This window comes from Lissotriton helveticus, chromosome 1_1, assembly GCF_964261635.1.
Source record: "Lissotriton helveticus chromosome 1_1, aLisHel1.1, whole genome shotgun sequence".
NCBI lineage: Eukaryota > Metazoa > Chordata > Amphibia > Caudata > Salamandridae > Lissotriton > Lissotriton helveticus.
The window spans coordinates 1,556,333,945-1,556,360,145 of record NC_136057.1 but is presented as its reverse complement, the minus strand read 5'-3'; positions in this window follow the sequence as shown (position 1 = coordinate 1,556,360,145).

The window sequence follows — 26,201 nt, the reverse complement described above, 5'->3', positions numbered from 1 at the left end:
GATGTTCTACTGACTTGCATTTTCCCTAGTCTATCGATTTTTTTGGCGTGGCAGGCGGTGGGACAGCGAGGGGTGATTTGGTTTCTCTTACTGTTTTTCTGGTCTCTCACCACTGGCATATTTTAACGTTTTCTTGTTTCTAGGACATTAATAGGTTTTATCATTACGTTATGTTATCGTTTCTTTGTTCGTTGTTTAATAAAAGTTCATGTTCATCAGTGGCCTACTGATTTTCGTTTTCCTATTTTTTTCTTTCCAGGTTGTTTCATGGTAAAGTTTCTGTTAACAGGATACAGTGATCACTTCGTTATTATTGCATATGTCCTTTTCACTAGGGGTGCTCTCTGGTCGGGCCAGATGACGTATCTCTAGTAAATGGTCCGGGTGAAAAAGGTGCATCAATCAGTGGGGAGTAGATAGGCATGACAGATTACAACGGGGGAGAACGGTCCGCATTACGTACCCTTTCACTACTTGCAAAGATTTTCCTACGTTTATTTGCAAACAGGGAATACCTCCAAAAAGAACTAATTCCCAAACAGTCAATGTTCGGACAATCAATCAATCAATGAGGAATGAAATAGGTACGACGTGTTAAAGGCTTGCGTTACCTACCCTTCACTATCTGCAAAGGGAGATAGAATATTCCTATTCTTCCTCGTTTGCAGGTAGAGAAGATCGTTAAGAGAATTAACTTCGAACAATTCAATGCTCGATTGAAACAATCAACAAGGGGTACTGTGAACACAAATGAACGCCGCTTATATACATACGCATTGCTATTTTCAACAGGTTGTTCCTAATGTTTCTATTTTAGCGAGGTCAAAAGAGATCCCATTAGTGGCCTACTGATTTTGCTCGATTCCTTTTGTTTTTTTACACGATTTTTCGCTATCTGCAAAGACTAAACAGAGTATTGCGACTCTGTGCTTGTTTGTAAATAGAGAATGAACCAAAGAGAACAATCAATCAAATGGAGAGAGAAGCAGGCACGACGGATTACAAAGGGGGAAAGGGCTGCGTTAACTACCCTTCACTATCTGCAAAGAGAGAGTACTCCTAATAGAAATGAGGGGTGGGGGGCAGCAATCAAAGCAGATCAGTGTGCATAAACACGAAAAAAAAAAATCTTACCACGTACTTGACATTCGACAGCTTATGATATTTGCTATTAAAAAACCATTGAAATTCACTGAAAAAACCATAGGTTATAGACCATATATAGTTAGGAATTAGCATTTACAAAACCTTGAAAATTCACTGAAAAAACCATAGGTTATAGACCATATATAGTTAGGAATTAGCATTTAAAAAACCTTATTTTACTCACACAAAACCATTGAAATTCCATATATAGTTAGTTGCACTAACTATATATTGCGCACCCGCAATCCACTGCTGATGATGTCACATATTACATCATTCATGACATGGTCAGTGACATCACTGATGACATCACTGATGACATCTCAAATGACATCACTGATGACATCTCACTTGACATCAATGATCACATCACTGATGATATCATTCATGTGACAATACAATGCATCTCCTCACATTTTAATATAACCTCTGTTTCACCCAGTGTTAAAAACAGAGTATAATTTTTGAAACCATTGACACACCAATACTAGTTACTACATACGTACTCACTGATTCCTACGTCTACACACACATTCACTCATTCACCCATACAATCATTCATACATACAATCACTCATGTTTACAACACAATCATATGCACTCATACACCTATACAGACACTCACACTCTGCCACTCATCCATGGAGTTACTCACACACCTAGTCAGTCCTGTAAAGAATCAATCACACTTCCATTTTCTACTCTATACAGTTAAACATAGAGCACCTTACGTTTTCAACCATATACTAACACATACTTACTCTCTTATACAATCATTGATACAAGTACACATTGATCTGTACAGAGTCACACACCTCCCATCCAGCCACACACACACTCAGTCTCCCATGCAAATACTTGGGCAATCAATCAATAACCCATATAGTTACTCATATAGCTACTGATCAACACATGCAGCAGTTTACAGAACAACAGACATAATGATGCACAAATTAAGACAGTTTAGTCACTAACCCATGCACTCAGTGAGACACATTTAATCACTCACTCATACATTCAGTCATGCACCTACTAAATCCTTCGTCCAGACACTTATACATCCACTCATTCTTCAATATGTAAGACATATTTTAACTTTACAGAAACATAGTCACTGGATGTTGTCATCAGTGATGTCATCAGTGATGTCATTTGAGATGTCATCAGTGATGTCATCAGTGATGTCACTGACCATGTCATGAATGATGTAATATGTGACATCATCAGCAGTGGATTGCGGGTGCGCAATATATAGTTAGTGCAACTAACTATATATGGAATTTCAATGGTTTTGTGTGAGTAAAATAAGGTTTTTTAAATGCTAATTCCTAACTATATATGGTCTATAACCTATGGTTTTTTCAGTGAATTTTCAAGGTTTTGTAAATGCTAATTCCTAACTATATATGGTCTATAACCTATGGTTTTTTCAGTGAATATATATATATATATATATATATTTTTAGTTTCGCTACCGGTCCGCGCACCGGGTAGCTTCCCGTTAGCTCATTTTTATGCCGCGACCCGGTCCGCGTACCGGGAAACATACCGTTTGCACAACTGCCGCGTTCGAGAACAACATCGTGACGCGTAAGCTTACCGGAAGTGCTCCGGGCGCGGAGTGGGATGCGTAACGTAAGCGTAACAGGTCATGTGACCTGTAAATAACACTTTTCATTGGTTTAGAACTTTTTTTTTCCCAAATGATGAAAACCCCTCCTTTCCTCATTCTGACTTTCATCTTTGTGAGAGGAAGACCTGTTTTTGCTTATTAAAATAATGGCATCTGTAGTAGCTGCAGCTGATGGAACCCCACCACCACCACAACCACCTAGGAAGGAAGGACCACCTCCACAGTTCCTTCCCAACCCAGAGGAGGAAGAGGAAGAAGAAGAGGAAGAAGTCGTAGAACCGAGGCAGTTCTTACGTGAAGAGCCCCGGAAATCCCACCACAAAGACAGTTTTATTTGGCAATTGTATTCTTTTCTTCGAGGCCAAAAAAAAGTGAATGCCCGACATGTGACATGCCTCATTTGTAAAGATGTTTTATCTAGAGGTACAGACAAAAAGTATAGTTATGGTAACTATACTATGCACCGTCATATGCAGAGGTGGCATCCACTGAATTACAACGTTGCAGATGCGTCACCTCCAAGACAACCCACCAACTCCTGTGGCCAGTACATCGGCACAGGTAACTCTGTCGGGACCAGAGGCGAGGGAAACGGTCCCAAACATCCAACAGAATTTTGTGCACATGGAGATAGTGTGCCTTTATTGTGGTGACCTACTTTCATGTGCAAATATGAGTATCAATTTGATAAACAGAGCATTTGAAAACCACAAGTGCTCAAAACGCCCCAAAAAAAAAAAAAAATTTGCTCCTGTTGAGCCCTTTCTAATGCCTGTTTTTCGTTGTTCCCCCTCAAAAAAGCCAAAAAAACCCATACAATTGTTCAAAAAATACAACAAAAAATGTTCAGAAAAATAAAAAAAATATAAAACAACAAAAACATTAAAAAAAGTTATTTTCAGAACTACCTCCCATTTTAAAAAAATTACTAAAATTTTTAGCACTCTTAACTTCATTTTTCTCATTTGTGCGCTTCCCGGTACGCGCACCGGTGAGCGCCCCGTTAGCGCAACACAAAAAAAAAGAAAAAAAAAACAAAAGAAGGAGAGCATAAGAGAAAGAGAAAGAGAGAGTAATGTTAAGAGACAGCAATAGAGAGCAACACAGATGTACTGTGTAATACATAGTAAAACAGTGTAAAAGATATAACAAAGTGTAAGAGAGAAAATGTAAAAAATATAAGGCTGTGAAACAAAGAAAGAGAGAAGAAGAATATTAAAGCAGATGCACATGAATGTGAGTGTCTGTAAAGAGTAAAAGGAAAGAGAAAACATGATGTACAAATAAAAGGTAATAACGGAACCAGATTTAAATAACACTGGTAAGGGAGAGAGAGAAAAAAGTAGTGTGCATGAATAAAGAGGGATGAAATAAGATGGATAACATCGAATAAAGTTAAAACATGTGGATTGACAGAGAAAAAAACTAAAAGAAGAAAAGAAGAAGTAACAGAAAGGGAATAATTGAAGCAGCAAAGAAATGTAAATAACGTAATGTGCTTGAACTTCAGGGAGAAAGCATAATGAACAAGTAGTGAAAGAGTGAAGAGACAGAGACAATTACAGTAAGATAGACGGACTGAGTGAACGGGAATGAAGAACTGTGAGAACAGAGGTACTGAGAAAAGGAGTGGAAGGAGTGCAGTAAGTAAATCACCCACACAACACAACAGCTACCCTTCCTCAAAGCACTGTAAAATATTATTTTACTGTTTCTCTTTGTTTTCCCCTTGTTACGCTCCTCTGTGCGCTACCCATAGTAAAAATAAAGAGGGGTGATAGAGGGAGAAATATTTAATTAGGATAACACATGGTGAGTGACAAAGAGAGAGGACAAAGAGATTAAAAGGAACTAGTACCTGAATGGGCTTGAGTACAACAGCAAAAAAAGATAAGTAATGCAGTGTGTGTGACTTACAGGGAGTTAGTGGGTGTAGGTCAAAGTGTGGGTGTGTAAGGTGTGTCTGTGGGTGTGGTTGTGTGGAGTGTTTTGGTGTGGGTAGAGATGAGGGTGTGTGAAATATGTGTGAGAAGTGTATGAGTGTGGGGTGTATATGTGTTCAATGTATGTGTGTGTATGGAATGTGTGTGTGTTTTTGAGGAGTGTGTGTGGGAGTTTTTTTTTGTGTGTATGATGTGTAGGTGTGGTGTGTGTGTGGGGTGTATGTTACAGGTGTGTGTATGTGTTGGGAGGGGGGTGAGGTATATATGTAGGAGTAAGGTAAATAATTAAGAAAAAGAGAATGAGTAAATAAGCAAAGGAAGGGAACAGAGGGTAAGTGAAGTAAAGAATAGGGATCAAAAGAAGTTGAATATGAGAAGGTAAATAATGGAAGGGGAGTAAACATGGAGAATAAAAATAAGTGAGAGAAGCAGAGTAAAAACACAGGAGTGAGGTACATTGAGAAAATGTTAGTGACCTTAAAGCAAAGGGTGATAATAAACTACATTTTTTAGTCATACTTACCATATAATAAATGTAACTATAATTTTTTTAATACAGTTGGTATCTGTGAAAGAGAGAAAAAATATATAAGTTATAATTAGTAAAATATGTATTTTAAATTAAAAGATACAAATGAAGAGCTAAAAACATCATAACACTCTATTTAGAAATATAGTAAGAGTGAAGAACACAGAAAGGGAAATAAACTAAGGTAGAAGGACAAAAAAAGGGAAAAAGAAATAGAAGGAGAGCAAATTACAATGAGTAAGGCATATAGATTTACTAAGAAAAAGAGAGAGAAGTACAGAGAAATGAACTGAAGGTAAAAAAGATACTAAAACAATGTGAGTTAGCAAAACTAAATCAGGAAACACAAGTAAGTAAAAAGATAATGACTGAGACAGAAAACAGTCTAATTAATGATGCATTTAGAAGAATGAGGAATAGAAGATAACTGAGAGTAAGTGAAGAACAGTCATAGAGTGAAAGGATGAAAGGAGACAGAATAATATACAACAATTGAAGGAAATGGACTAAGGAAGTTATAAGGTAGACACACTAAGAGAAAAACAGAGTGAGGTGGAGTACAATGAGTGAGAAAAGAAAAAAAGTAAGTGAGCAAAAAAAGGAAAGAGAGGAGAACACGACTAAAACAGTGCTACTGAGAAAAAATAATTTGGTGATGAAAGTAAAGAGAAGGACAATGAAAAAAAGGAAATGATGGATAGTAACGGAACCAGAGTAAAAGAAATGGGATTAAGAACGACGAGAGAGGAGCAGTGAAGTTGTTGTAAAAGAAGTGATAGAAGGTAGATAAACACAAGTGAAAATAACACAAGTAGAGTGAGGCACTGAGTACAGAGAAGTAGTGAACGAAAAACAGAGAGAAGAGGTCAAAAGTAAGAAGCAAACAAAGATAAGCAAGGGAGAGTAGATGTCAGAGAATGGGAATACAATTTAATTTACACAATCCAAACTATAGAATAATTTCTACAACATGTTACATAGTTTATTTTTGCTGTTCTCAGAATATATTGAATTTCACTTAAAGCAGTGAGTTAAAATTACTCATCATATGACAGCGGGAAAAAAAAACACACAATCTAAAAGATTGTGTTTTAAAAAAAACCTTACATACTGACAAACGACAAATGTACCCTAATCTTTGATTGACTTACTTTTCCTTGAGGCCAAATAGTATATCATGGAGGTCCTTTTCTCGTTACATAGTATTTTGCTGTTCACTTAGAAATCCATTTCATCGACTTTCTACAAGAAAAGCTCCAAGAACATCTGAAATATTTTCAAAATTTTAATATACTCTTTTTTTTCAGTCATGACTCTTTACTCATTCTTGCACCTTTCCATTTGGCCAAATAGTGTCAGATGTATGAGTATATATGAGTACTCCTCCCGTCTTCACAGACCAATTACCTTTACCTAAATGTTGGCTGTAAAAACACTAGGTATGAATTTATAAAGCCAAAAGGCAAACTTTGTTTGAAAGTCAAATTATTGTCGTTACATTGGGTCCAACCTTTAGAAGTTTTTAAATATCATGTGTAATGCCCTGATGTTGTAGAAGGACCATCATGAAAAATAATAGCTACAGTTGCAAAGGTTCTTCCTGATATCGATAACTGAGAAGCCACGAAATTTTTAATAGAAGTTGTCAATTTAGTTCCATCAGGTCTACATCGTTGGAACATTAAAATAACATAGTGACCATAATTTTGTAGAAATAATGTGGACAGCATTGCAGACTTACATTGGGTACACACCATATTGTGATCCGCTGCTTTAACTAGATTATTGAAAGACACTGATTTGCAGTCTGGTAAAGTTAAATATATAAATCTTTCAGAGTCTATTCTAGTAGTACTTGATGAACCACAGTTATCACAGTCATGTTGCCATTGATAAGAAAGGCCAAATAGATTTTTTATATCTACTCCTTCATCTTGTAATACATCAAACATATACATTAAAAATTCCTGACAATCCTGCTGAATATTCTGTGAAAATTGATTTTGACCTGAACATATATCTAGAAGATTTCTAATTTCTGAAACACTTTCTATTTTAGCTCTATCACTACTACATTTCTCTAACACAGAATTCAATAAACAGCACAATGTTTGTTCCCGATTTTCAACAATCTGTCTTTGTAAATTTTGAAGAAAAAAACAACATTAACTACTACATTAGCATAGCAGTTGACACCAGAACTGTTTTCAAACTGAAATCCAACATCTTCAACAGAATCCTTTTTGTTTCTCTTTACAATTACACTTTTATCTACTTTATGCCTTTTTGCTGATACCTCACTGCAATTACTCTCATTTCTTCTTTTTCGGCCTACCACACGTTTTTCAATCAGAGGATATTGAGGCAAATGTGGAGCATTCTCTCTTCTTAACCTATCGTATTCTTTTACACAATCTAAATCTGCACAAATCTTTGTTTCATCACACTCAATCAAGTACAATCCTGCTAAAGTTCTGACTCGTGATAATGCCACATATGCCATACCCTCTTTAAAGACAGAACTTCCAATGTTCACCAAAGCGCTATCTACACTTAAACCTTGAGACTTATGAAATGTCACCGCATATGCCAAACAAATAGGAAACTGTTTTCGGCGAACATATAAGTCTTTCACGAGCAAAAATCTAGCTGAACAACGACAAATTTGTTCTATTTCATCAATGTCATCAAATTTAATTTTTAAAATTTCAATTCCATCTCTATTTATGTAATTCAGAAAACCAACAACATAACCCATTGCTCCATTTACTAGACCTCTTTCAACATATAAATTCCTTCTTAAAATGACACGACAATTCAAACACACATTCAGAGTCTTTTCAAAACCAGCAGTTTTAGATATAGTCTTCTCTAATGAATCCAATTTTGATTTCAAATTTTCAGACAAAATAATTGTTGCTCCCATATGCTCTATTTTATCAATAGCTTTCAGTTTCACTATCTCTTCATTTTCTAACTGTAACATTTTGTTGTTGAACATGGAAATTTCTTTCAGAGTTGGCAACAAACATATGCCAGATTTCTTCTCATTAATTTTCTTAAATATGTTCTCTGGAAGAATGTTTTCATTTGGGTACAAATTTGAAATTAATCGTGCATGTAAAGCTTCTTTCCCTTGCTGACTTACTTTTCCGATCCTTACATCTTGTAGAATATTTTTATAATCTTCATCATTTGCCTGCCGCATATTTTGAAACAGTTCTGCATATTTCAAGTTTAACCATATATTAACGTTTCCGATGCTCCCTAAGCACTTCCTGGTATCTTCATGTGTGAGCATTTTGAACACAGGTTGTCCTTTCACTGGAGTCAACTGCAGAAGATCTCCAAAAACAATAATATGTTTTCCACCAAATAAGACATCATAGTCTGTTCTAAGAATTTCTTGCATTCTCAAATGCACAAAAGCAAGCATGATATTTGACACCATGCTTACTTCATCAATGATAAGAAGTTTCATTTTCTTCAGGACTCTCAAAACTTCGGAACACGCATCTCCTGATAGCTTGTGATACTCCAATTTGTTATCATGCTCCACTGGCAGCATCAGTAAATGATGTAAAGTAATCCCTTTAATGTTATGTGCTGCCAGCCCAGTTGGAGCAGTAACAACACAAGACAGCGGTGATTCAGTCCTTTTCTGCAGATAAGTTGCAATGGCTTTAATCAGAAAACTTTTTCCAGTTCCCGCTTCTCCACTCACGTACAGTTGGACAGGCTTAAATGATGTACATGAGCACTCTTTTTTCTCATGACTGAATCCATGTTCAATCTGTTCTGTGACTTCGTCATATATCTGTTTCTGCTCAAGGTTTAGTTGTTTCACCAAATCTTCTAAGTTAACTTCATCATCTTGACCATGTTCCATAGCTCTTTCCACCTCATCCATAGCAGTAGCAGCTTCATTTTGGATACTTGGTCCTCCTAGTGGATCCTGACTCAATGAAGCAGAACTCTGACTGCCTTGAGAACTGTCTCTCGCAATCTCTGCAGCAATTGTGGCTTCTTGCTCTATTTCTTCATTCAACATTTGCAGATAATTTGGAAAAACAGGACATTCTATGGTATCCTTCGTTGCATTAAAGGAGTCTTCATAACAGAGAAAATCTCCAAGAAGTTCCTCTTCTTCACGCCATGGTTTAAACAGTTGCAAAAGAGCCAAGTAATAAAATTCACTTTTTATCTGGATTATCACAACTCAATTTGCGATGATTAATCAAATGACCTTTTTTCTGTTTCACTAGACATCCTTCACATCCAATGACTCCATATATTCCATTATTGATATCTTCTCTGATGTTCCTCTTATAAATATATCTCTGCAGAACTTCATAGAGACAAACGTTCTCAAGGTGAGGACTTCTATTTGGATAGTATGTATCCAACATGTTTGTCTTCAAAATATCTGTACTTTCTGGTTCTTTCTCCGCCAAATACTCTATCTCTTGTACAGATTTCAAAACTCAATTTCGTGTTGCAGCAAGACCTAGACTCACCCAAATGATGGTTCAACATTTGGCATAGAGACTTGCTGACGACAATCGATCAGAACATTCATACACTCCAATTTCTCGATGCGACAACATCTTCAGACTGTAACTGTATAATTTCTTGCTTAGACTCTTTTCATGTGAAATGTCCTCCCACATTTCCTTTAGTTCTGTCTTTTCTTTTTTTGTGATATAAGACGTTACATATCGAGCCACAGCAATAGAGTTGTCAGCAACGAATTGAATATCCATGTTAGCATTCCACATGGACAAAATCACTGGGTTGTAGTCGTTGATGTACTTAGACTCTTCGTCTCTTTTTAAATTGTATGTATTTTTTGGTGATTTCCTCGTCACAGTATGTCGCAGAGAAGACATCCAAATTATTTACTCTTCCTTTAGAAATCACTGGTCGTGGAAAGCTGAAACGACATTTTGTGTAGAACTTGTCCTTGTTTCTGAATTTTCGACAACAGTACTTTCCACAACGATGGCATTGAAAGCGTAAAACTTGTTGCCTTAAACTGTTTTCTTCTGTAGTTTTCGGAACAGCACATGTTGAATACTCTTCAATGAAGCTCATCACTGTTTCATCCGAATCTGTTCCAAATTTGGGTGCATCTTTAATCCACAACAACATATGTATGTGAGGAGCACCTCTCGCTTGATACTCCTTTCTCCAAAAGAAATCCAAAACCTCTCCAAGGGGAGGATTTTTTTGGTTGGTAATAAAAGACATCATAGCTTCAAATCTATGATTAAAATATCTGCATACATTCACTGGATCCAAAGAGCACAGTTCTCCAGGTGTTTTGAATTCTATATTTTGTATATTAGCATTGGCCTCTCGTAGAAATTGAAGTAAGTCCTCCCATGCATACTCGGCACAACTAAGAGTGAGGAACCATGTAGGAGTTCCTAAGTTTCTTAGCATACATTTCAATTCCCCATGGTGACGGTACCAATACTCATTTGTACCACGCTGACATGCCATGAGATTGATTAGATGAGATTCTAAAATATTATCTTGCAGATTCACTTTCTCCATAAAGTCCCTCGCCGAAACATTTTGTAGATGTGCTCCACTTTTCAGAATATGGTTTACTGCATAAGAAAGCCCAGACAAGTCACTTTCATACAGTAGATGAAACAAATAGGGAATGCATTGACAAAACCTTGCATCTTCAGCATATAATCTTACAGTTCGATATTCAGATGCAGGAATTTGAAGTGGTCGATCGTCATATCGTCCACCTCGACCTGTTGGAAATAGCTGTGGAAAACAACGAGCTTCCAAACTTTCTTCCCATACACTAATGGGACTTCCTTTTGCTGTTTTCATCTGAAACAAGTCAATTGCATTACCCATTACTTCTTTGGAATGTAAAGGATGAACAGTATAATGTTCATATATTTCTTCACTTCTAGACACATCAACTTTTTCAATTTGGCCGCCTGAACAATCACTGTCTTCATCTGTAGCAGTTTCCTCTGCTGCAACACATACATCTTTGTAGTACTCATTGTTTTTGACTAAATACAACGTTGCCTTTTTGACTTTCCTAACATCCACTAAATCTTGCCAGATTTTTTTACTCTTTGTTGGAACCCCATTAACTAGAATAACTAAAGGTTCCTCTTCTACTTTTTCTATACCAATTGTATCAATATTTTTTTTCAAATCTAGGGGCAAATAAACAACTCTTCCCTTTAATCCTCTCTGCAAATCTGTAGGAGGCAATTTCCCTATCTTAGGCTCCATGCGAACAATTGCCTGAAAAGGATGGACACATTGAATCAAAATAGACTCATATGTATGTAAATCTATCAATTCACGGGGAATGTCTATCAACTCCAGATTATTATGAACAGCTCTAGCAGGCATTCTGTTTTGATTTAATTTGTCATAACAATATTTACAAATACGCTGATCAGAACTCAATTCAAAAGAATTCTCCACCCACAAATAAGTTGCTAAATCTTTCCACTCATAATTATCCATCTTTTCACTTTTTGCATATAAATCAACTAACCTAGTCTGAATCTTATAATGAGTCTGTCGACAACACACACAAGTAAAATTCGGCCTTTCACTTGATTTCACCTTAAAACTGGTAATTTCCCTCTCAAACTTTTCTGTATTTAAAATCTGTACATTGTCTTCCACATTACCTTGAATTGCTGTCTCAATTTCTACACTGTCCTCTTGCTCACGAAAATAACAAATCTCAATTTCTTCACAAATCTTCTTCACATCTAATTCTGTTCCATGCAAAAGAGCACTGTTTAATTGTTTAAGCTTAAGTGCTGGACTTTTTGCATAATACAACATTCTCACTAATTTCCTCATTTTGGTATGATGCACTGCTAACATCCTAAAATGATGAAAAACACTCTGACAGACTTTTCTAGAAAGAGAAGCCAGTGAATGGCCTTGCAAACCTGTGATTCCTCTCACTCTGCAAGGATCTAAGTCTTGCAACAACTTCATTTTCTGCTTTAGACTTTTCTTACTGTATGTACGTAAGAAATTATAAAACAAATCAATTGATTCCTGTCGCACACTACAAATACTACTACACTTCCAAGTGTACACTGGACCCTTAGTACGTCTCCCTAAAACTCCATCAGATAACACCTCTTCTGGTTCTCTAGGCACAAGTTTCTCTTTTTCAATCGGACAACCGTCTTTCACTTCATACGCTCGACCACTGGTGTCAACTGCATGCACTAAATCATTCTCCTGGAAGTAACTCTCCTCATTAAAAAATGGCTCACAACTTGAACTGTGCACCCATTCTCCAGAAAAAACTTTACAAAAATTAGTCCGATTAATTACTCTTTTCCATCTACTGTTTGATTTGAAAACATCAATTGTCTTGTTAAGTGTCCTAATTCTATTGATTATTAAAATAAATAATTTTTTCTTAACTTCAAAAGCCTGATCAACAATCTTCTCTACACTCTTCTTTTTCTTATAAAAAGCAGCTCTCTGTTTACCTTTCCTAATGTTTTTTAACAAATGTATAACCACCCTATTGCAAAACATTCGTCTACGAATGTCTCTAAACTGATTCTGCCTTCTATTCCTATACATATTATGCTGTCCTGCTCCAGTTGTAGGATTCTTTGAGGTTCTCTCCTTCCTTTTCAAATTTACTTTCTCATTTTCTTTTTCTACATGCTGTCCATTATTATTTTTTTAAGTACATATGTTCCGAATAAAAGACTTAGTTGTCTTACCAGGAGCTTGGTTCCTGTTTTTTGAAGTATTTGTTGTGGAAGAGTACTGTAATACCGTTGCTGTTTTTGATTTTTCTCGGTTACGTTGTTTTCTTGTCCTTTCCCTTGTGGGCATGTTTGCTTACTCTTGAAATCTTGATTTCAATCTGTGTTAAAGAAAAAAATAGCACATTATAGACCCCTATTACCAAACAACAAAGCAATGACAAAAAGCAAACGATCAATACAGGGTTTCAGATCAGGTGAGGATTCTCCAGTGGTGCACAAAAGGTGAGGACTGTATTGAAAAATATAGTGGAAGACAGCTCTGTCCACAACTACAAAGAAGATCAGACCTATGTCTAACTCCACTGCACTCTAATACACAGGCTTCACCACCTATGCTTCCCAAGAAAATATTGAGTTATATAGTTATATAAAATTGTATTTTATAAAATTGTGAAGCTCCATGTGAAAGCGTTTGCCTCAGTCTTATTCCTGTTGTGAGGCAGGTGCAGGATTTTGCCTCAGTCTTATCCCTGTGTGAGGCAGATGATTGTAAATATGATCTGTGCTGTGTTTCCTAAATTTGATATCAAAAACGATTTTGGGGAAAAAAAATGTATTTTACATTTTTGAGTATAATGTGGCACAAAGGTTTAAAAAATGACGCATACATGCGTCACTTTTTAAATATGGGGAAAAAAGATACATGTTTGGGCTTTCCTGGGGAGCCTAGGTGGTGAGGATTGTATCTAAGTGTGCAGTGGACTAGGCTTCATGAAGCATATCCCTGTCTGCATTCTTAGAGACAGGTGTCAATTTGACTCTTTACAATGATGTTACCTGTGTTTTAAATCAGTGTAGGAAGCATATTGAGTTTGTTTGCATAGAGGAATTGTATTTTGTAAAATTGTGAAGCTCCATGTGAAAGCGTTTGCCTCAGTCTTATTCCTGTTGTGAGGCAGGTGCAAGATTTTGCCTCAGTCTTATCCCTGCTGTGAGGCAGATGGTTGTAAATATGATCTGTGCTGTGTTTCATAAATGTGATGTCAAAAACGATTTTGGGGAAAATAAATGGATTTTACATTTTTGAGTATAATGTGGCGCAAAGGTTTAAAAAATGACACATACATGCGTCACTTTTTAAATATGGGGAAAAAAGGTACATGTTTGGGCTTTCCTGGATTGCCTAGGTGGTGAGGATTGTATCTAAGTGTGCAGTGGACTAGGCTTCATGAGGCATATCCCTGTCTGCATTCTTAGAGACAGGTGTCAATTTGACTCTTTACAATGATGTTACCTGTGTTTTAAATCAGTGTAGGAAGCATACTTGAGTTTGTTTACTTAGAGGAATTGTATTTTATAAAATTGTGAAGCTCCATGAGAAAGCGTTTGCCTCAGTCGTATTCCTGTTGTGAGGCACGTGCAAGATTTTGCCTCAGTCTTATCCCTGCTGTGAGGCAGGTAATTGTAAATAGGATCTGTGCTGTGTTTCCTAAATGTGATGTCAAAAACGATTTTGGAGAAAATGATTGGTTTTTACATTTTTGATTACAATGTGGCTCAGAGGTTTAAAAAGTGACGCATCTACCTACATGCATCAATTTTTAAATATGCAGCAAAAAGGTACTTGTTTGGGTTTTCCTGGGGAGCGTAGTTGGTGAAGCTTGTGTCTAAGAGTGCAGTGGACTAGGCTTCATGAAGCATATACCTGTCTGCATTCTTAGACGCAGGAGTCAATTTGACTCTTTACAGTGATGGAAGCTGTGTTTTAAATCAGTGTAGGAATCATATTGAGTTTGTTTGCGTAGAGGAATTGTATTTTGTAAAATTGTGAAGCTCCATGTGAAAGCGTTTGCCTCAGTCTTATTCCTGTTGTGAGGCAGGTGCAAGATTTTGCCTCAGTCTTATCCCTGTTGTGAGGCAGATGATTGTAAACATGATCTGTGCTGTGTTTCCTAAATTTGACATCAAAAACGATTTTGGGGAAAATAAATGTATTTTACATTTTTGAGTATAATGTGGCACAAAGGTTTAAAAAATGACGCATACATGCGTCACTTTTTAAATATGGGGAAAAAAGGTACATGTTTGGGCTTTCCTGGGGAGCCTAGGTGGTGAGGATTGTATCTAAGTGTGCAGTGGACTAGGCTTCATGAAGCATATCCCTGTCTGCATTCTTAGAGACAGGTGTCAATTTGACTCTTTACAATGATGTTACCTGTGTTTTAAATCAGTGTAGGAAGCATATTGAGTTTGTTTACATAGAGGAATTGTATTTTGTAAAATTGTGAAGCTCCATGAGAAATTGTTTGCCTCACTCTTATTCCTGTTGTGAGGCAGGTGCAAGATTTTGCCTCGGTCTTATCCCTGCTGTGAGGCAGATGATTGTAAATAGGATCTGTGCTGTGTTTCCTAAATGTAATGTCAAAAACGATTTTGGGGAAAATAAATGGTTTTTACATTTTTGAATATAATGTGCCACAGAGGTTTAAAAAGTGATGCATCTACCTACATGTGTCATTTTTTAAATATGGGGCAAAAAAGGTACTTGTTTGGGCTTTCTTGGGGAGCATAGGTGTTGAGGCTTGTGTCTAAGAGTGCAGTGGATTAGGCTTTATGAAGCCTATCTCTGCTGCATTCTTAGACACAGGTGTTTTGAGGCAAAATCTTGCACTTGTCTCACAACAGGAATAAGAGTGAGGCAAACGCTTTCTCATAGAGCTTCACAATTTTACAAAATACAATTCCTCTATGTAAACAAACTCAATATGCTTCCTACACTGATTTAAAACACAGGTAACATCATTGTAAAGAGTCACATTGACACCTGTCTCTAAGAATGCAGAAAGGGATATGCTTCATGAAGCCTAGTCCACTGCACACTTAGATACAATCCTCACCACCTAGGCTTCCCAGGAAAGCCCAAACATGTACCTTTTTTCCCCATATTTAAAAAGTGATGCATGTAGGCGTCATTTTTTAAACCTTTGCGCCACATTATACTTAAAAATGTAAAATCCATTTATTTTCCCCAAAATCGTTTTTGACATCACATTTAGGTAACACAGCACAGATCATATTTACAACCATCTGCCTCACAGCAGGGATAAGATTGAGGCAAAATCTTGCACATGAAGCTTCACAATTTTACAAAATACAATTCCTCTATGCAAACAAACTCAATATGCTTCCTACACTGAGTTAACACAGCTAACATCATTCTAAAGAGTCAAATCTATTTCTATTAAACATGCACACATTCTTTATTCCTTTTAAAAAATGTAAAAACTATTTTTATGCTTCATGAAGCCTAGTCCACTGCACTTTTAGACACAAGCCTCACTACCTACGCTCCGCAGGAAAGCCCAAACATGTACCTTTTTGCACCATATTTAGAAAGTGAGACATGAAATTAGATGCGTCACGTCTTAAACCTCTGCGCCACAATATACTCAAATATGTAAAAAAAATTAATTTCCCCAAAATCGTTTTTGACATCACATTTAGGAAACACAGCACAGATCCTATGTACAACCATCTGCCTCACAGCAGGGATAAGACTAAGGCAAAAGCTTTCACATGAAGCTTCACAATTTTACAAATTACAATTCCTCTATGCAAACAAACTCAATATGCTTCCTACACTGAGTTAACACATGTAACATCATTGTAAAGAGTCAAATTCACACCTGTCTCTAACAGTGCAGTCAGGGATAGGCTTCATGAATTTTAGTCCACTGCACTCTTAGACACAAGCCTCACCACCTACGCTCCCCAGGAAAGCCCAAACATGTACTTTATTGCACCATATTTAAAAAGAGACACATGTAATTACATGCGTCACGTTTTAAACCTCTGCGTCACAATATACTCAAATATGTAAAAAACATTAATTTCCTCAAAATCGATTTTGAAATCACATTTAGGAAACACAGCACAGATCCTATGTACAACCATCTGCCTCACAGCAGGGATAAGACTAAGGCAAAAGCTTTCACATGAAGCTTCACAATTTTACAAAATACAATTCCTCTATGCAAACAAACTCAATATGCTTGCTACACTGAGTTAACACATGTAACATCATTGTAAAGAGTCAAATTCACACCTGTGTCTAATAGTGCAGTCAGGGATAGGCTTCATGAAGCCTAGTTCACTGCACTCTTAGACACAAGCCTCACCACCTACGCTCCCCAAGAAAGCCCAAACATGTACCTTTTTGCACCATATTTAAAAAGAGACACATGTAATTAGATGCGTCACTTTTTATACCTCTGTGCCACAATATACTCAAATATGTAAAAAACATTAATTTCCCCAAAATCGTTTTTAACATCACATTTAGGAAACACAGCAAAGATCCTATGTACAACCATCTGCCTCACAGCAATGATAAGACTAAAGCAAAAGCTTTCATATGAACCTTCACAATTTTACAAATTACAATTCCTCTATGCAAACAAACTCAATATGTTTCCTACACTGAGTTAACACAGGTAACATCATTGTAAAGAGTCAAATGTATTTCTATTAAACATGCACACATTTTTTATTCCTTTTAAAAAATGTTTAAAATGTTTTTCCCCCCAAAATCGTTTTTTACATCACATTTACAAAACACAGCACAAGTCCTACGTAGAAGCATTCCATGTCACGACTAAAAATTCACAATTTTACAAAATACAATTACTCTATGCAGTAAAAACTTTTTACCAAGCATTATCAAAAAGCATGACACAAAGCAACATGTAAAGACCACAATTTTCTTCCAAATCTTCTCCATCGAGTATACAAATCTCTATGTATATTAAATGAATCATAACTCACCTTTACAAATGCTTTAGGACATTCACAACAGTGTCAGATACACACACCAATATTTCTTTAGCAGAGTAAAAGGTATGTTCTCCAAGCACTGCTAACCATAAAGGCACAGAAAACCTCTAATTCTACACAGATATCCCTTTTTGTTAACCAATTAAAACTCTTCCCTCTCTATATTCAAACCAACACCCTCCCCCCTCAGCCCTTTCTACCTGTTACCATAGCAACTCCCTCCTTACTGAGCTGCCAGGGTTAAAAGTTTATTCTACAATGTTGCAAATCACCTCTGCAAGGATGTTTGACCTGCAAATACACCAGCTTATCTGGTGTAAGGTTTCTTTAAATAACTTTTTTTAACCATTCAAATTACTTCTTACACAGAACACAACCATGCACCCTAACTTTCAGTTTTCACCTATCTCATTCTACCAATCATTGCTTGTGATTCAAGAGCACTGAAACTCCACAGGTTTTTTTTTGCAAACTCCTATTATTCCAACTGCCATTTCTTTTCCACACTTCATCTAACTGCACCAGAATCTCCTCTGACTATGTATTCTGTCTGGATTATTGGACATAGCTATATCCACTGGGCTCAAAGGTATGCTAGTACCAGAAATTTACACAACCTTGATTTATCAAACGTGAACATAAAATGGATTGGCCACAGAGGATTAAAATGTCACCAATTGATTCCATTGGTGAAAACCTTTATGCATTTGCCACACCCTGACCTGTTAATTCTGCACTGTGGAGGAAATGACTTGGGCACTTTGACTGGTGTAGGTCTGGAAATGCATTTAAAGAACACCTTTGATCAGTTGATGGCACTTTTTCCACAAACTGCCTTGGTATATTCCAATATATGCCAAAGGCAGAAATGGAAGTGGTCCAACTAATTTTGTCCACAATTTGAAAAAGCACGGAAACATGTGAATAAATCTGTTTCTGCTTACATGAGAGACTATGGAATGGGTTCAATATACAACAACAACTTGCGTTACAACGTGCAAGATATTTACAGAGAAGATAGTGTGCACTTCTCAGATGAAGGGAATAGAATATTCCTCCTGAATTTAAGACTGTGCATTGGTACCTACTTGTAGGTACCTAAATCAGCCACAGAACCCAAAAGCCCTTTTCAGGGCTACCCTAACTCTGATCACTCCAAATGATTATCTTTTTCTAACTTTTTTCACAATTTTTCACCAAAGTACGCTCCCCGGTACGCTTACCCGGTGCGCGTACCGGGTGCCCCCCCCCGGCGCGAAAATCAAATTTTTTTTGTCCCCTTTTATGGCCTACCACATCAAACCTAGGGGGTCAGGGGGGGTGTACCCTGCCCCCTTTTGCTCATTTCCCCCTTTGATTTTTGCCACCTCTTGTATCTCAATCCTACCGAGACACAAGATGGCGGCCGCTGCTGACTGTTTCGAATGTTTACAGACACCCGAGAACCAATCAGCTTGCCATGCGCAAGTCGCGTGGCGCACCCGGAGCGCTCCCCGGTGCGCGTACCGGGGCGCGCTTACAGATATATACATGTTTTTTAAACCTAAATTACTCAAAATCCACTGGAGCACATATCTTGAGACATAGCAAAGGCACATCGGGCTACCAGTCCCTACAATTTTGCCAAGTTTGGTGAAAATCCATTCAGCCGTTCAAGCTAAAATTGCGACAGACCGCCCTATGGAAATTAACATGGGGAAAACACGTTTTGGGAAGGAGCGGAGAGCCGCGAGGCAAAGTTGCTGAAAAATTCAGCCTGATTGCTCAACCGGCACCAAAGTTATTCCAAATAGAATGTTGCGATTTCCCTATGGAAATCGATCCTAACTATATATACCTACTGGTGGTCGCCAGTAGGTAGTTATAGTTAGGATTGATTTCCATAGGAAATCCGCAATATTCTATTGGGAATAACTTTAGCGCCGGTGGACGAATCTTCGCAAATTTCTCAAAGAAGATGGCCCGCTCCGCTCTGCTCCTTCCCTTAAAGTTTGGGGGGGATTCGTGTGTGCATGTAGAGAGAGGTAGAGAGGTAGAGGTGTAGAGGTAGAGAGGTAGAGGTAGAGAGGTAGCGGTAGAGAGGTAGAGACTAGTAGAGAGAGAAGTAGAGAGAGGTAGAGAGGTAGAGAGGTAGAGAGTAGAGAGTGAGTAATAGAGAGTAGAGAGTGAGTAGTAGAGAGTAGTAGAGAGTGAGTAGTAGAGTGAGTAGTAGAGAGTGAGTAGTAGAGAGAGAGTAATAGAGAGTGAGTAGTAGAGAGTAGTAGAGAGTGAGAGAGAGAATAGTAGAGTAGTAGAGAGTGAGTAGTAGAGTGAGTAGTAGAGACTAGTAGAGAGAGAGTAGTAGAGAGTGAGTAGTAGTGAGTAGTAGAGTGAGTAGTAGAGAGTGAGTAGTAGAGAGAGAGTAGTAGAGAGTGAGTAGTAGAGAGTAGTAGAGAGTGAGAAGTAGAGAGTGAGTAGTAGAGAGTAGTAGAGAGTGAGTAGTAAAGAGTGAGTAGTAGAGAGAGAGTAGTAGAGAGGGAGTAGTAGAGAGTAGTAGATAGTGAGTAGTAGGGAGTGAGTAGTAGAGAGAGAGTAGTAGAGAGTAGTAGAGTAGTAGAGAATGAGTAGTAGAGAGTGAGTATTTGAGAGTAGTGGAGTTTGGAGAGAGTAAGTAGTAGAGAGTAGTGGAGAATATTCCAAAGTTTGGCACAGCACCACTTGCACAATAAGTCCAATCAAATCATATCACTTAGAATCCTTATTGAAGCGCTGAATCTTGGTGTATATTCAAATGCTTTTATTTTCCTTAAGTTTATGTACCACAGCCAGCCGAAACGTTTCGTTCTGTACAACAGAACTTCTTCAGGGCGTTCTTATTTCCTTCAAGTTATGTCGGTATCCTGTTGTCATATAACTAGATATTTCTTCCAAATATTAGACGAGACGTAAGTACATTCTAATTCAAAGTGACTAGGTATCAATTTTACCCACACAATTCGGGCAGACTTGAGTAATTTATAGCATCTTCAAAGTCAGTCTTTCAAAAATTCCAAAGTATAGGACATGATAATCCAAATCCAAATGTTTATCAAGAAAAGTCATTTTCAATCGTTCGGAATATCGGTGTTTGGGCAGATATGACCCAGGGACCCTCAGTATGCAAGGGGAATTAGTCCCCCCTCTGCAAATGCGCCAGTGGCCTGCGTTGCAGAGAGGTGTAAAAAGGGGCATAGCCTCATTACACCTCAGAGCAATGCAGCCCCCTGGCGCATACTGGAGGTTCCAGGTGGGCTAGTTGGCCCCCAGGGACCCCTAGTATGCAAGGGGAATTAGTTCCCCCTCTTCAAACATGCACGGGGCTGCGTTGCAGAGAGGTGTAAAAAGGGTGTGGCCTCATTACACCTCTCTGCAATGAAGCCCCCTGGCGCATACTGGAGGCTCCTGGTGGGCTAGTTGGCCCCCAGGGACCCCCAGTATGCAAGGGGAATTAGTTCCCCCTCTGCAAACGTAGCAGGGGCTGAGTTGCAGAGAGGTGTAACAAGGGGCATAGCCTCATTACACCTCTGCAATGCAGCCCCCTGGCGCATACTGGAGGTTCCAGGTGGGCTAGCTTGCCCCCAGGGACCCCCAGTATGCAAGGGGAATTAGTTCCCCCTCTTCAAACATGCACGGGGGCTGCGTTGCAGAGAGGTGTAAAAAGGGGCGTGGCTTCATTACACCTCTCTGCAATGCAGTCCCCTGGCGCATACTGGAGATTCCTGGTGGGCTTTCAGGTCTTATATAGTTAGGAATTAGCATTAAACAAAACTTTGAAATTCACTGAAAAAACCATAGGTTTCACACCAGTTATAGTTAGGAATTAGCATTTAAAAAACCTATTAAATTCACTGAAAAAAACATAGGTTTGACACCAGTTATAGTTAGCTGGAAATTTTACTGACATAAAACCATTGAAATTCCCACGTTATAGTTAGTTGGACTCACTATAACTTGCGCGCCTGCAATGCACTGCTGATGACGTCACATATTACATCACTCATGACATGGTCAGTGACATCACTCATGACATCACTGATGACACCACCCTTGTGACAGAGTGACAGACCTCCTTTCAGTGTAATGTAACCCTTGAAACACATATTCAAAAATAGAAATTAACATTTTCAAAAAAATTGAGATACCCATACCAGTTACAACAACTAATTCAGTAATACCACCATCTATATATACATCCACTCATTCACCAACAGTTCTATATAGTCACTCATACATATATTCACTCATCATATGTAGTGAAACACCTATACATCCTGTTACAAACCAAAAAGTCATCCAAAAGTTACTCACACACATAATCACACATGCAAATAAACTATTGAACATCCATTTATTTGCATATACAGCTATACACACACTACCACCTTACTTCTAAGGAAACTTACACATACTTACTCTCTTAAACAATCACTTATAGAAACACATACTTATTTAAACAAGAACTCTTTCAATCTCTCACTCTCACATATACTCACTTATATACATCAATACTCACATATACTAGATTAAAACATATGTAGTTACTGATAAAGACACTAGTGAGACAGTCATTCACTCACTAACACACACATATACACACTCATCCACCCATACAGTCCTGCACATATGCTGTCTTCAAAACACATACAAACAGTGAGTCAGTCATTGATGCATCTATGTGCTAAGTAACACCCCCACCAAACCATACAGACACTCATACTGATACAAAAAAAACATCTAATAACCCATATACACACACATGTAGCTACTCACCAACCCATGCAGCCACTTATACACAAAGTGAAACACTGATACAAACATTTAAATATTTAAACAATACTCGCTAATATATGTATTCACTAAGATACACTTAATAAGCCAGTTAACCAATCAATTTATTTTTTTTAAAACATCCATTAAGACACTTATTTAAACATTTATTCTTCCATCGACCTTTACATATACATATATAAAACATGTTTATTTTTCAGAAAGACACACATTCACTGGATGGTGTCATCAGTGATGTCATGAGTGATGTCACTGACCATGTCATGAGTGATGTAATATGTGACGTCATCAGCATTGCATTGCAGGCGCGCAAGTTATAGTGAGTCCAACTAACTATAACGTGGGAATTTCAATGGTTTTATGTCAGTAAAATTTCCAGCTAACTATAACTGGTGTCAAACCTATGGTTTTTTCAGTGAATATATATATATATATATATATATATATATATACATATATATATATATATATATATATATATATATGACCTACTGGCGGTCGCCAGTAGGTATATATAGTTAGGATTTGGGGGGGTTTCGTCAAGGGGGGGCCGAGAAAAAAGGGGGGTCCCAAAACACGTTTTTCCCATGCAATTTTCCATAGGACGGTTGGACTCACTTTTAGCTCGAACGGCTGAATGGATTTCCATGAAACTTGGCAAAGTTGTAGATATTGTTTGCCCGATGTGCCTTTGCTAGGTCTCAATATATGTGCTCCAGTGGATTTTGATAAATTAACGTTAAAAAAATATATATATCTGTAACAGCGCTCCGGTTAGCGCCCCGGTTCGCGTACCTGACGCGTAACGGAACTTCGCGAAGCGAAGCTGATTGGCTCTCCGGTGTCTGTCAACATTCTAAACAGTCCGGAGCGGCCGCCATCTTGTCTCTCGGTAGGATCGAGAGACAAGAGGAGGCCAAAACAAAGGGGGGAAATGACCGTAAGGGGGCATAGTAGATCCTCCCTGACCCCCTAGGTTTGATGTAGAGGCTTTAAAAGGGCCCTGCAGGGCAAAACATTTTTTACAAAAATTCGGTTTTTTTGCGTGGGGAGCGCCAGGTACGCGCACCGGGAAGCGGTCCGGGGAGTGTACTATGAGGAAAAAAGAATGATAGACTTTTGAAATATTGTGTTTATTGATTGTTCTTTTTGTTGTTTTTTTTTTTTTTATTTAAGTAGCAATATTTATGATTATTAAATATAAATTTATTTTTGTGATTGTTTTTCAAAATTTAATAGAACGTCTAACATTTGACTGTCCGAAATGTCGTCATTTTCAGTGTCCGAAATGTCATTATTTTGAGTGAACATAACTTGCAACATTTGAGTGTCTGAAATGTCCTCATTTTGAAGGAGGAAATCTACAGATTGTACACATTGTAGTAGTTCATGGTCCTGTAATTCATCCATGAATTCAATGTCATTTGGTTCAATGTTTTCTTGATTGGTCTCTGCAAGGACAATTTCAAATGAAACTTTTGTTCTCCTTCCATTTTGCCTGAAATTTGCATAAAACAATATATATATCAGTAGAGATAGGGCACTGTTGGGATTAATTTTAGATAGGTAGTTTTTAACAGTGTATTTATATTTGGGCAGTGTATGGTATCAGACTGGAAGTAGAAATATAAAAAAGTGTATGTGATGAAACCTAAGTAAATTCAAAATTATACAAGACAAGCCTAAATCCATCCATAACTATAACAGATAAGTCTATCTAAATCTATAACTATTATAGAGGGATAGTATATAACTATCAGAAAAAGTTTTTCATATTAACTTAAAGTGCACAATATACTTCAGTTTTCAAAATAACATATTACCTTTTAAAAACAAGTTTAAGTTGTCAGTGAAAATGCTCTTGCAATGTACTTCAGGAAGTAGTAGTCAAAATGGATGTGTTTCTCTCTCTTTGTTTATATATATTCAGGTACATAACCAATCAAATGTCAGGTAAAAAAAGTAGAAAATGAAAGTAACATTTTAATTGGTTGTCAATTCCAACACTTCAGATGTGTTTTGTGAAGTAATTTACCTCAGGGTATTTAGAGAGGTCTACAGGCTAAATGGCTAAATGGAATTCCAAACAAATTTGTGAAAATGGTAGGGATTGGTATGTAGTATGAGCTAATCTATATTTGGTGAAATTGTCTCCAGTGGTTTTTCTGTGAATTACTTTCCCACCTTTTTTAATCGTGCGCTTCCCGGTGAGCGCCCCGGTACGCGAACCGGCAGCGTTACGGGAGTCCTCCATTTTGTGTTTCGGTAGAATTGAGATACAAGATGGCAAATAATGTTCAGAATGGGTAGAAGGGGGCACGGTAGACGTATCCTGACCCCCTAGGTTTTCTGAGGGTGGCTGAGGAGGCCCATATGTGCAAAAAAAACCCATATTTTTTCAAGTTTTCGGTTAGCGTCCGGTGCGCGTACCGGGTAGCGCTCCGGAAAGCGTAAATTGTGAAAATTTGTAAAAAAAAGTTATATTTAAAATTTGTTTATAGTGATCATAGTTAGGGTAGCTCTGAGAAGAGCTTTTGGGTCTGTTCTAGATTTAGGTACTTATAAGTAGGTACCAATACATAGTCTTAAATTCAGGATGAAAATTCTGTTCCCCTCATCTGAGAAGTGAACTCCATCTCCTCTGTAGATATCTTGCATGTAGTAACGCAAGTTATTGTTGTACATGGAGCCCATTCCATGGTCTCTCATGTAAGCTGAAACAGACTTATTTACATGCTTCCTCGATTTCTCAATTTGTGGACAAAATTGGTTCGACCACCTCCATTTCTGTCTTTGGCATATATTTGAATATACCAAGGCAGTTTGAGGAAAAAGTGCCATCAATTGGTCAAAGGTGTCCTTTAAAAGCATTTCCAGACCTACCCCAGTCAAAGTGCCCAAGTCATTTCCTCCACAGTGCACAATTAACAGGTCAGGTTTTGGCAAATGCAAAAAGGTTTTCACCAATGGTATCAATTGGTGACATCTTAATCCTCTGTGGCCAATCCACTTGATTTCCACATTTTGTAAATTGAGGTTGTGTAAATTTCTGTTATCAGCATACCTTTGAGCCCAGTGGATGTAACTATGTCCAACAATCCAGACAGAAAACATGTTGAGAGGAGGTTCTGCTGCAGTCAGATGAAGTGTGGGTATGAAATGGCAGTTGAAAAAATAAGAGTTTATAATGAAAAAAACTGTGGAGTTTCTGTGCTAATGATTCAGTAGCAGTGATTGGTGGATTTTGATTGCTGAAAACAGAAAGTTAGGGTGCATGGATGAGTTCTTTGAAAGATGTAATTTGAATGGTCAAGAAAAAATCATTTTATGAAAGATTGCACTGGATACGCAGGTGTACTGAGAGTTCAGAGTTCAATTGAAACATTGTTGTGTGAACTTGTAAACATGAGAGGTCTTTCAGGAGGTGGTTGCTATGGAAAAAAGGCAGAAAGGGCAGAGGGGGGAAGGGTGTTGATTTGAAAAAAGTGAGGGAAGAGTTTTGATTGGGTGACATGAGAGATATGTGTGATGAATTACAGCATTCTGTGCCTTTGTTGGTTGCAGCCTCT